Source organism: Micropterus dolomieu, linkage group LG21, assembly GCF_021292245.1.
Source record: "Micropterus dolomieu isolate WLL.071019.BEF.003 ecotype Adirondacks linkage group LG21, ASM2129224v1, whole genome shotgun sequence".
NCBI lineage: Eukaryota > Metazoa > Chordata > Actinopteri > Centrarchiformes > Centrarchidae > Micropterus > Micropterus dolomieu.
This window is the reverse complement of record NC_060170.1, coordinates 32,921,859-32,930,547: the sequence shown is the minus strand read 5'-3', so window position 1 is coordinate 32,930,547 and position 8,689 is coordinate 32,921,859. Positions and strand designations below refer to the sequence as shown.

Genomic DNA, 8,689 nt, shown 5'->3' with positions numbered 1-8,689 from the left:
CAGTGTGTCTATTTCATGTGGCTGTATTTGTGCATTTGTATATTTGTGTTACTCTGTGTGCTCTTTGAGTTTCTCTATTTGTGTGATCCAGAGGACGCCTCACAGAGCGCAGAGGCAGATTCATTTCAGAACACTTCCGAAATTACCAAAGCGTTTGTATAAGGCCCAGCAAAGACACTAAGCAATAAAAAATGGATATGGACAGCAGAATACTCTTCAGCGCTATCGCTGTGTAATGGCTCATAAACAACAGTGATCATCCACACCAGCAAAAATCTAGTTTGAGACTGATGAGAGCAGATTTATGCTACTTCGGGTTTGATATACAAGCAGGTTCGGAGGCTCCGTTGAAAAGGAAATTCATTACAAACATATTGATATGCCATAATAGAACAGTCTGCATGTCGAAGTGTCCTTGGGCAACATACTGAACCCCAAATTGTCAGCCCAGCAACTATTATCCAACAACCATCAAACAACTATGGAACTGATTGCCATTACATTTAGTACAATAGCCCACATAGGAGGAGTCCAACTTTGATTATCTCCTGAATCTCTTACCACCAGCAGGTTGACGTTTACAAGATCAACTGGCGAAAGACAATAACGTTCAGCAGAGGATGAACTCCACTGACTTTGAAGATCCTTTGGCAGTTCCTTAAGCACCATCCATCCAAAATGACCAATGACTGGAAGAACAAGTGACTTTCCCATCATCCCCTGGTGTACTTTGTGTTTGTTTTTTAATTAGCAAATATTAGCTTGTGTAAAGGGTTAAATAAAATAAATTCAGTGGGACTATACTACAGTTTATTATGGGGGACTATGGTGCAGGTTATTACTTAAATAATGTGTTTCAAAATATACACCCATATACAATTAATCACAATCAATTAATCACCGGTATATTGTGTCTCAAAGTGACAAATGTCAGTTTCACTGTAGGCTACACTGTTACTGTGGCAGGGTGGTACAGAAACAGTCAGTAGATGGCGCATAGTACTTGGGAGGAGCTTAAAACCCTGTAGAGGCAAGTAGAAGCAGAAAAATAAAATCCTGCTACTGAGCTGAAAGTTTTCTGCGTCATTGTTTCTACTACAGGTGGGTTAATGTTGCCCAAAATCACATGCATGTACAGTATAGTAAGAGTGTTGTGAATCCTAGGTGATAACATGCAATGCTCAGAGTTGAGTGGTTTTGCAGTGATGTGTTGAAATAGAGATGTTTCGCTATACTAGGCCATGCTAGGCTAGCGGACCTGTTGCTAATGTGTAAAATACACAGTTAAATAGAACTGCTAATGAGACATGCAAAAGTGGCTTGTTTTGTGCTGTTAACCAATTTGAAGATGAAGATGAAGATGCTAAGATGCTAATGTGTTTTTATCATTGTGTTAAACGGCTTTCCTGTGTACTATGTGTGTGTTCTTACTGATGTAAAGGAGTTGTAGTAATATGACAGGTAAAATAAGAGGTAAATTTAATAGTTACTCACTGTAATTTTGTATATTGCTGTTTTATGTGCAATGTGGTTAAAGTGTTGAACTTTGACAAATGTTACAATAACCAAATGAGAACAAAATACTGGTGAAGATGTAATTCAAGTGCAACTGACGAGCATGGACACTTATGGAAATTCATATAGTTTATTTAGTGATGCTTCCATTTTCAATGTATTTACAATACTTCTGTATTTTCGAAAGATGTGGCGATATCTCCTATAATTGAAGATACTGTAACTTACCTGATGCTACAACGAGCATTTTATTGAGAACCTCAGGAAGTCATATTTTAGGTGCTTACTTTGTTGAGGCTGCAGAATAAATCCTGTAGTTGCCTCTTTGTTTCAACCATAAACTGTATAAAAGAAGAATTGGACGTAGTCACTGTGATGTCACCCATTGGTTTGTGGACTAGGCTACATTTTTGAACCCTCGCGTTTGCCATTTTGGCTGTTGCCATCTTGTTTTCTTAGGACCAGATGTGAGTGGACGTGACCATATTAGGATGAGAGGGTGGCGTTGCTAGCTAGCTTGGCTAGCAAGGTGCATGTGTTAAAAGAGGTTAACACAAAATGTACTAACTGGAGAAAAAAACATGTACTAACTGGAAAAAATTTATTCATAATAAGCTTTTTCAATGGCGCTGGTTAAATGTTAGTGCAGTGGATACAAGTCACCTCTGTCCTGATTGACAGGTCACCAAGGCAGTGACTTGTGGATCTTAGATATCGACAGTATTGTCTTAAGAACAAAGATGGAATAACTTATCAGAGTTAACTTGAATGCATTAGTCTTGGACAAATTAGTGCATTGGTGTTCATGACACTTTACTCTGGCTTGATTCAGTGCGTGATCATGTTTTGATTCAGATCGTGCACAAAGAGGAGGGGCTATTCATAGAGCGGTCTGTTGTCAATAGCCACTCTCATACTGCCTTATTTTCAGGGAGTATTGCGCCAATTTGTTGTCTTGCTGTGCTGTATGAAAGGTACAGAACACACTGGTGTTGTGTTATTATACGTAACAGTGTTTTTCTGTGACGCTGGCTCCAGACAGCTGGAACGCTATGTGAAAGCACACACGGTTACTGGATTATTCCGCAAATGTTGGTTTAGTATGAATGAGCAAACGTGGTATACTGGCGGTACAAAAGCGGCTACTGTGTTTGTGAGAGACAGACAGGGAGCAAGTGAGCGAGGGGTGCCACAAATACTAAATCAATGTATGGGTAACACTGGGCATATATACACTTGAAAACGTACTCTGCCATAGGTTAGGAGATAAAGATGTTAAATAAGTGGGCCTGGGATAGGATGACTGTGTTAAAATGATAATATTAAATATATCTTAAATAAATATATCTTAAATTGACATCATAAAAACAGCAGTAACAGTAGGCTATTACTATTCACCAATTACTAGTCATTTATTCATGTGGGATAAGATTAAAATGCCTGTAATTAATGTATTGTAATGCACTGTAATTAATTTAGATTAAGACTGACCTGCATGGATTTCTTGTCCCAAGCACTTCACAGTACTGATGTCACCATGTCTCCAGATCTCAAAAATTTTAATGAAATGGAAATTAAAATCTTCCATTAACATTCAGGCTCATTAAACATTTATACTGGATTGAAACTGTGTGAAGAGATTAAGATAGAAAACGAATCTGCTATTCATCAATTACACAATAAATGCATATTCAAACAAAGTTCTGCATTGTCTAATCAGAGATGGATTATGCTGATTAGCTGAAAATGTAAATTTGCATGAAAAGTCTGTTTGGTAAGTCAGTCTGTACTTGTCGGTTACTCTGCAGCTTTGGCTTTCAGTGTGATTTGTCTTGAATGTTAGTAGAGGTTGCTGCGGCCTGCATGAGAGAAGTTGGCCAGTTTGTCTTTGGTGCAGAAGGAAGGTGAGCCGGTGCTCTGAGGAGCAAGGCTCATCCATCCAGGTGGCTGCTGACAGGGCCAGATAAGCATCTCACCCTGGGCAAAAATAACACAGCGTCCCATTGAGACCTGATAATTACACGGGCCCACTGCCACACCAGCCCTGATGTATGGCCCCAGATAGCTATCTCACACCCGCTAAGCTGCTGCGCGCACGCACACACACACTCAAACACACACACACACACACACACACACACACTCAAACACTTCCACTTAACACGTGGGTTGAATGAACGCACAAACATACCCAGTGAGATGGCATATCCCTTCTATTATAGATCTGGAAAATGCCTCTACGGCTAACTTTAGCTGTTACAGAACAGATAGGTATGAGGTTTCACTTCACTGAGAGCGTCAGTACAAGTGGTGAAAAAGAAAGTTTCAAAGTGCTATATTGTGCTGCGAAGCCACAGGTGTACAAGACTCTTTCAACACAGACTTTCACAAGATAAGAAATATCACCGACACCTAGCGTGACGGGGAGATGTTGGCGATGTTGCCGTTTCTTGTCACCAAACATACCACTTACTAACGCTATACACTCAACAACCTGTTCAAAGCTTTGTCCCAACAAATAACCCCCCCCCCAGTCAAATATTAGCAACAGCAAGCATTAGTCAGCGTCTTTTTTTTTGTTCAATCTTTCACTATTGCCTTGAATTGGAAAACCTTAAAATAAGTTATATTTAAAAAAGTTATATAAAAAAAGTTTTTTTCTTGAGCCTTTCAAAGACAAATCGATCCAAAATAAGTCGCATCAGGGAAGAACAGGCACCAGCAAAATACCTACAGTCTGACAGATACGTATAAAGTTGGGTTTTGAATGGGCAGCCATTGTGAAAACTAATGTAAAATTTGTAGCTTTGTTAGCAATGCACTAGCTGTTTTTTTTTGCTCTCGGGGGCAGTGGAAACAAACTGTTAACAAAAGACTGAATGAATGTAATCACTTTTACCAACTCCTCAGGGAAAATATGACTCCTTGGATACTAAATGATCCAGTTTCTTAAACAGCTAGTCTCTAACTTTTTCTCTCTGCTGTTTTATAGTAGTAGGAAAGTAGCCTACAGTATGTTTAACAGAGCTTTTTGGCTGAAGGAAGATGCCTGTTGCATCTGAAAACATGAGTGGGGAGAGTGAAACAAAGTTGTGGGGCGAAAAACCAAAACAATTAGTTAAAAGACTGAGAGTCAGTGGATTTTAGGGGTAACAGTCTGAGCCTGTTGTTGCTGTCATTTTGACGGGCACAATTGCCCCAAAGGAATACGTTGCAGCTACTGCTGCCGGTTCACAGCTGCCAGCTGAAGCCATCTACTGCACAGATTCCAAATACCTAATACCTAAACCACAAAACACTGCAAACTGATTAACTGATTCCATAAAGCTAGTAGGGGCAAGTTGGTCACCTCTAGAGAGCTGATGTCAGCTGGCCTTGTGAGTGAAGTGACTGGCAGCCTTCACAGGATTAATACCAGTGTATTAAGAGTTCCCTCCCCATAGTGTGAAGTACAAGGCCGGGCTATTGTGCGAACATGCAGGTGATCCTTTCTTTTCTAAAGTTGCCATCCTTCATCTGATGAGCTGACGTGCTGACAGTGACAGCTGATATGGACCATTGTGTATCCCAGTGGGACCAGCAACATCTGATACGGCCACCTGGGGGCAAGTTCACGGAGAGGGGGAGAGTTCACGGCATGTCTGGCATTGTGTGGTTGTCCCCTGGGCACAAGTAGCTATGATTTATAGCGGGATACTGTACGGCTATCATGTAACTGGTCACTTCCTGATGTTCGCTACACTCTGGACAGTGAATCAGAGACATCAGTGATAAAACCCAATGGGGAGAGGTATGGGTAGAAATCAATACAGTCCAGAATTAACTCACTTTTGAAGAATCCACCTTATATGATGTCACTAGATTCAGTTCATACTGTTCAGTGTACTGTATATCTTTGTTATCTGTGCTGTCGTAGCATATAGTATTAGGAGCAGCATTTTCCCCTCTATTCTGTTCTTCCTTAATCTTGTTGCTAAATTCATCTAAACCATTAAATGCTTTTTGGAATAAATAACTGGATAGTTAGCAGGAGCAGCAATTGCCACCATGGCCTAGCAGATTAAGAAAAGAGGATTATCAATAGATCCAGAGACTCAAACGTTATCAACAGAAAATCTAAAGAAAAAGAAATCTAAAGTACTGAAACACACAGTAATTACGACTTTGTGCTAAAAATATTCTGAAAATTAAAAACAAATAGAGACACGTGGTAATTTGATCAATCATTACACTTATGTTACCTAAATATATGTTATATTATACATACTGAGTTGTGTCCAGGCAGTGCATCAGACTGCCTTGTGTAGCCTGGGGTCAACACCTTCAGGCAGAGGGAACCTGCAGTAGAAAGGAGCCATCGGAGCCTCCCAGCCGCACAAACAGCCTTCATTAATCTCAGCCAGGCTGACAGCACCATTGTAACCTCATAAATAGTCCGGGCCCATATCTGATACTCCACAGTGATTGGTGGGGAGAGGGAACAGAGATGTATGATACTGATGTACGATATGTAGGTGATATCAATCTACACAAGTAGGTAAGCGCACACACAGAAAGTGATATCCCCAAGCTTTCTTACACAACAAACCTCTTGCCACTTGCCACCCAGTGCTGCTCATAAAAGAAGAGAGGATGACATTACTGTAGTGGAACCTGAACCTACAGGTTTGGCTTCTACACACATGTTCTTAAACCTGAAACACATTGCTTTAGGAAATGGGAAACAATAATTGTACCTGTCAACAGCTTGTTCAGAAAAAAACACATTAATCATGAAATTTTACACTGACAAATGCCTTCATTGTTTGTAGAATCATTTGAAGTGTATCGGTATGAGCAGAATGTGATTAAATCTTAAATTATTTTCCTTAACACCACATTTTTATAATGAGATGTTTTGGCTCCCTGAAGCAAAGAAAACTGACTGCATATTTCCTACCTTAAGATGCCACTCATCTTGATTAGAGCAGCATGTAGCTCTATACAATGAGGTAATAACACCACAGGTGTTAGAGAAGCAGACAGTGAAGGCAGCCTGTCAATATGTTCACAACGTGGGCAATTTGTGTCCCATATGTTCGCTGTGGGATTTAAATAGGTCTTGTCTGCCACTCTTTTAAACTTTTTTCCTCATTACTTTCACTCGATAGCCATGATCCCTGTTCTCAACCCAACTGACCCAACTAGTCTGCAGCCACGCTAGCACAGGCACAGTGGTGCTTTGAGTCTAAATGCTTATGTTGGCATGCTGACATGATCAAACTGGTAAATCATTAACATGTTCACCACATTAACTATCTCAGTTTAGCCAAATACACGGTACTGGGATTGATGGGAATACCATTAGTTCTTCATGTTATTGGTCATAGCTGTGGAAAAAAGTCAAATTTTAATGATAAAGGAAAGGTCAAAGGATCATCAGCCAGTAGGATTCATCCTCTTGCGGACATGTATGACTTAACCTAAATTTGAGCCAATCTGCCTTGTAAATATACAGATATTTTATTGGATAAGTAAAAGTGCAACCTGCTGGTGGCTACAGGTGAAATGTTAGAGGATTATCTTCTTATCTTCTTTTAGAAAGCTTTCACTGACACTGAAATTATTATATTCCATGTTTGCCTCAGTGCTTCAGTGTTTCCTAAATGCTGAGTTGAATCATTCTTGGCTTTCTTTTTCCTGAAGACAGCCACTGTTGCTACTGTTGCTTTATCTCCCGCTGTTATCATCTTCTAGTTTAACTGACTGTAACAGCCTTTCCTCTACTAAAAGTTCCTCGCCTGCTGTGCCCTCCCCATCCTCTCAGCATCCCGTTCCTGGCCGATACACCTCAACACATGGATGCCAGCAGGGGAGGACATCCACACCACTGACCCGTGAACCTGTCAAACCAGCCCGGCAACCCTACCTCAATGGCAAACAAGGGCGGGATGTGCGTGTATGTAGCTCAATAGTGTTGTCAGCCCAGAACATGAAGTAAAACACTCATCTTATTCTAGCTGATCTACCTTGGGGTTGCCTTTTAGTATTGGTTTATTATAAGTGGTCAGTGCAACCTACCTTAAACCCACTGAAAGAAGAAAGAACACATTCTTCCTTTTATAAAGTTGATGAGCAATAAAAAACAGCATTTCATGGTACAGGTCCCTGGTACCACTTACATGGTCTGGTACACTATGATTGGTAGCTTATGGTGTTATCTGATGTCAGCAAACAATAGGGAGATATTTCTGTATGACGCATATTACAGAGTCAGTTCACTTTATGACTCTAATACTTGTGGCTCTCTAACACGACACATTACCATTTACCATGATTCTGTCATTGTCACTTGCTAAAGTGGCTGCAGCTCGACAATTATAATATTGGTTAGCTTTATGTAGGGATGACACTTGTAATACTATTTTTGGGGAATTTGGAATTTAATCTCATCACACACTTTCAATCCAGTGTAAATGTTTGATGAGCCTGAATGTTAATGGAAGATTGTAATTTCCATTTTATTTAAATTTTTGAGATCTTGAGACATGGTGACATCAGTACTGTGAAGTGCGTTGGGACAAGAAACCCAAGCAGGCCAGATGTTTAGACAGGTTACTGTATATGGAGGTAAAATGATTGCAGCTGAAATGCTTGTGTAAAACCTGAATGATCGTCTGACTGCTTGTTATTTTCACCCCATTGAACTACTTTTTAGAGATGTCCCCACATTCTCAGATCTCCAGTGCAAATACAACACCAGTAAACATGAAAGGAATTGTGGCCTGAAGTACTAAATTAAGACACTCATTGTGCAAAACTAGAGTTTTCCTTTAATTTTGCACAGCTCATTTGCCCAAGCCAAACCTTTTCTACATATACTGTAATGTAAATACTTTAATCAGCTGTTTCTTTGGCTCTCATTAGGAGCCACAATTCACAGGCCTATAGTTAGCTAAAAGTGAGGCATGAGTAGCTTCCCAGAGACCTCCGTCCCACTTTCATTTGATCTTTCCTAAATGTCTGTTGAAAGCAGATGAGGTCCATTTAGTATTTTTAATGGCAGAAGCCGGAGCTCCATGCAGACAAGGGTCAACAATGATGGAGGACTGTGCTACTCGGAGATGCAGACAGAAAAGGCCTGACTTCTCCGTGACAGGTCTCTGGCCCTCGAAAGCCCCCCACCGCTCATCCC

The 8,689-nt window shown here is 40.4% G+C and overlaps 1 long non-coding RNA gene across 2 annotated transcripts in view; it reads left to right on the top strand.

Moving 5' to 3' along the window:
* The first annotated feature begins 984 nt into the window (after nucleotides 1-984).
* LOC123960736 overlaps nucleotides 985-8,689 on the top strand; it is a 19,782-nt gene continuing 12,077 nt past the window's right edge. Inside the window, exons 1-2 of one of the 2 annotated variants that reach the window (XR_006822593.1) lie at nucleotides 1,022-1,101; nucleotides 7,322-7,453. This is a non-coding gene — a long non-coding RNA (uncharacterized LOC123960736). Of the gene's footprint in view, nucleotides 1,102-7,321; nucleotides 7,454-8,689 lie in introns of both variants that reach the window. The other variant, XR_006822594.1, reaches the window with a different exon arrangement.